The sequence below is a fragment of the Galeopterus variegatus genome, unplaced genomic scaffold (assembly GCF_000696425.1).
Source record: "Galeopterus variegatus unplaced genomic scaffold, G_variegatus-3.0.2 Scaffold55, whole genome shotgun sequence".
Taxonomy (NCBI): Eukaryota; Metazoa; Chordata; class Mammalia; order Dermoptera; family Cynocephalidae; genus Galeopterus; species Galeopterus variegatus.
The window spans coordinates 1,226,007-1,229,589 of record NW_007726166.1 but is presented as its reverse complement, the minus strand read 5'-3'; the positions used below and the strand labels follow the sequence as shown (position 1 = coordinate 1,229,589).

At 54.0% G+C, this 3,583-nt stretch overlaps 1 protein-coding gene across 1 annotated transcript in view; it reads left to right on the top strand.

Annotated features, from left to right (window-relative positions):
- NFAM1 (NFAT activating protein with ITAM motif 1) overlaps positions 1-3,583 on the top strand; it is a 42,180-nt gene that overhangs the window by 14,721 nt on the left and 23,876 nt on the right. The gene's annotated exons all lie outside the window — the stretch shown is intronic.

Below are 3,583 nucleotides of genomic sequence, written 5' to 3'. Positions count from 1 at the left end.
CGGGCCCGGCAACGGGATCCCACCCCTCGGCGCTGCCCCCGCGCCTCGCTCAGCCAGTGAGCAGGAACTGGTCTGTATGTGGGATCCGAACCCTCAGCGGGAGCGCCACCACACTCCCAAGCGTTGCACTATAGCAGTGCACCACCGGGCCGGCCCTCACAGGAAGGAGTTTTAAAAGGAGGCTGAGGGCCGGCCTGTGGCTCACTCGGGAGAGTGCGGTGCTGATAACACCAAGGCCACGGGTTCGGATCCCATATAGGGATGGCCGGTTCGCTCACTGGCTGAGCGTGGTGCTGACAACACCAAGTCGAGGGTTAAGATCCCCTTACCGGTTATCTTTAAAAAAAAAAAATAAATAAATAAAAAATAAATAAAAGGAGGCTGAAGGGAGGAGAGAGACGAATCCCACAGAACGAATCACTAACGCGAAGGAGGTTTTAGGCAGCCGAGGAAGACTGTCTGGAACTCTGTAGTGCTTCTCTTGCCCTCTTTCTACCTTGCAAATATGATCCTGTCCCTTCTCAAGTTAAAAGCCTGCAGAGGCCCCCCCAGGTTTCCAGGACAGCGTTCAACCCTCCCCCCTGCCCCAGCGCCCTCCAGCTGCAACCCTGTCTCTCAAGCCCACAGCTCTTGAATCCCCCTCCTCAGTGCCCTGTTTCAAGACTTCTAGAAGCTTTGCCCAAGAGCATCCTTGTGCTTAAAACCCCTCTCTATGCCCCTTCCTACCCACCTCATGGCCTCCTACTCTTCTCTCCTTTCAAACTTCAGCCTGGTGAAAAGATGGGGAAGACAGAGGCCCAGATGTTCACAGCTGTGATGTCAGGGCGGCAGAACTGCAGACAAGTTCACTTTTCTTCTTGATCCTTCACTGTGGTTTCTAGAATTTCTACAGTGAGCATGTTTCACTTTTATAAGGGGGTTGTGGGGGACCTGAAGAATTATAATTCAAAAACAAACAATGACCCAGCCCAAGGATCACCTCCCCAGGAAGCCCCTGCCCCTCCCAGGCTGGGTTGGGTCCCCTCCTCTGGGTTTCTGCAGCCCCAGGACTTGATCCCACCCCATTCCAGGTCCGTCAATCAGCTCCCTTCCCAGTGGCAGGGCCCGGCTCCCCCGGCAGGACTGTGGGTGGACACGCACTCACGGCTGCAGGGGCCCGGGAGGGGGGTCTGTTCCACTTGCTCCATTTCGCTCACCCACAGAGGCAAGAAGCAGAGCCCTCACCCACGCCTTTGGCCCCATCATCACCCCCCACCCATCCCTACACCCCTTTCAAGGGTAGAGGTGGATATAAAGGGAGAAACCAAGTCCCCTGCTGACCTGGGCTACACCCTCAGAGGAGCCTCCAAAGTTTGAGCAACTTACCTTTCAAAACAGGCCAAAAGGGAGGCGACTGCTATAAAACACCCATTAACACGTGTGAAGTTTATATGTTTCCAGGACCAAATGTTTGACATTCTGCACTGGGCTTGTGTCCCCACAGGGCCACCCTGCACTTGGGTCTGGGGTCTAGAGGCGTGAGAATGGGATGTGGACAGGCTGTGAAAATGGCCCTGAGGCAGGCCACATCTTTGTGCATCTGTGTAATTCGGAGGTGCTGAAAGATGTGGCAGCCAGTCCGTGGCACCTTTCCGAGGGCGTTGGTGCTAAAAGCTCCGTAACAGCCACTCTCCGTTCAAAGGTTGCCTTCCAACGCCTGCTGCACGCCCCTCCCTCACCAGCCACTTGGCCACGTGCCGTGCATTTGATGCTGTGTCCTGGGCGACTCCCCCGTTTGTGTTTTTGTGCCATCCTGGGATGCATGCTCAGGCATGTGGCTGCAGCTCTGTGATAAAACCAGCAGCCCTGGGTCTGTGTCTTCCTAGCAGCCCTCCAGACAGGCCTTTAACAAAGGCCCGGCATTGAGAGACACCAGAATTAAATCGGAGGGCAAACTCCATGCCTAAAATAAAGACCGTGGGAACTGCTCTCTTCTGCAGCTGGGGAATCAAAGAGTTTTCCTTTCAAATCGACCTGAGTCGGAATGGATACCTTTGATCCGTGCTCGGGGCCCTCAAGCCCTCGGCTGACGATGGCATAAAGGGGATTGCGTTCCAGGCAGATGGGGGAGTTGGTGGGTGAAGGGAGTAGGGAGGAGGCCAGGGCAGCTGGCACAGAGGGGGAAGGACGGGGAGGGGGTGCCAGATTCTGCGGGTGAGAAGAAGTCATTGGAGCATTTCAGTAAGTGTGCACCAAGCTTATTCAACACATGCATTCTTTTCCTGATAGTGTCCCCTGCTGCAGCAAGAGAGGACACTGACACTATCCAGCCCTCTGGGGACACTCGGCTGGCTTTGTCACAGGGCCCATCTGTAGACAGCTCATGGGGCCACATTTTTCTCTTTTGGGGGCCACAGGCTCTGCCTGAGCTGGGGCAACAGCAACAGCCCCCCAAGGCTACAGCGTCGTTTCTGAGAACGATTGTCCCCAGACCCCACATGCTGCTGGCTATGTCTGCTGTCTCAGATGTCCCAAGTTTAGGGAAATGGCCTCCAACTTTTTGACTCCCTTTATGTATTTTCTTGCAGCTAGCCAGTAAAGGGATCCGAACCTTTGACCTTAGTGTTGTAATACCGCACTGTAACCACCTGAGCTCACCAGCCAGCCCTTCGACTCCCTCTAAAAGAGTATATACTTTTTCATTTGAGAAGTTTTTCTTTTGCTTGCTTTGAGGTTTTTAAAATCATAACATAGAGTACTGGTTAAGAGTGTGGGGTTATGGATTCAAAGGGACCCCACTTAAAATCCCATCTCTGCCACTTAGTAGCTGTGCTGTTTGGGCAAAACTCTTCCCTTCTCTGAGCTTCAGTTCTCTCGTCTATGAAAGGGGATGGTGCCCAGGCTCTTCTGGTTGCGTGGCTTAACAGTGAGCGGTGCCTCGAGGGTCTGCACTGTACATAGGGAGCCAGGCACCCAGGACTGGCTCAGAGAGGAAGTGAGAACATCCTGGAGACAGAGAAGGGAACCGGGAATACCGCTGGCAAAGCCTCAGGAGCTGGACTGGCCTTGTCTGTCTGTTGTCTGTCTGGAGTGAGAGAGTTAGGGCCGGAGGGTAGCTGAGCTGCCGTGCAGGACCTGAAACACAGACTGTATCCTCCAGGACAGGGACTTTCAATTTTTTTTTAACAGTAGCCCAAAGTTAAGCAATGCATGTTTTAGTGTGACCCTGTCTGAACCCAGTTGTATGAATATAACCGAAACCAGAAGGTTGCAAACGGTGCCCTTACTACTCACGAAATGCTCCATGTTCTGGGGATTTTTTTGGTTTTTGGTTTTGGGGTTTCTTTAATTGCTTGATTTGACCCTGTAAATTGACTTCAGACTCCTTCCTGGGTGTCCTCCAGCAGGGAGCCCCTGCCAGTTCAGGCAGCGTAGGAGCAGGATGAATTTGCGGAGCACTTGGGGCAGGGTGGGAGGATCCAAGAGGCTCAGGCAGGAGAGGAGGCTGGACAGGCCCTGCTGAGGTGGAAGGGGGCATCGCACCAGGGGTGGGGATGATCCTGAGCCTTGGCAAGCCAGAGGAAAGCTGCCGGCTGGATACCCA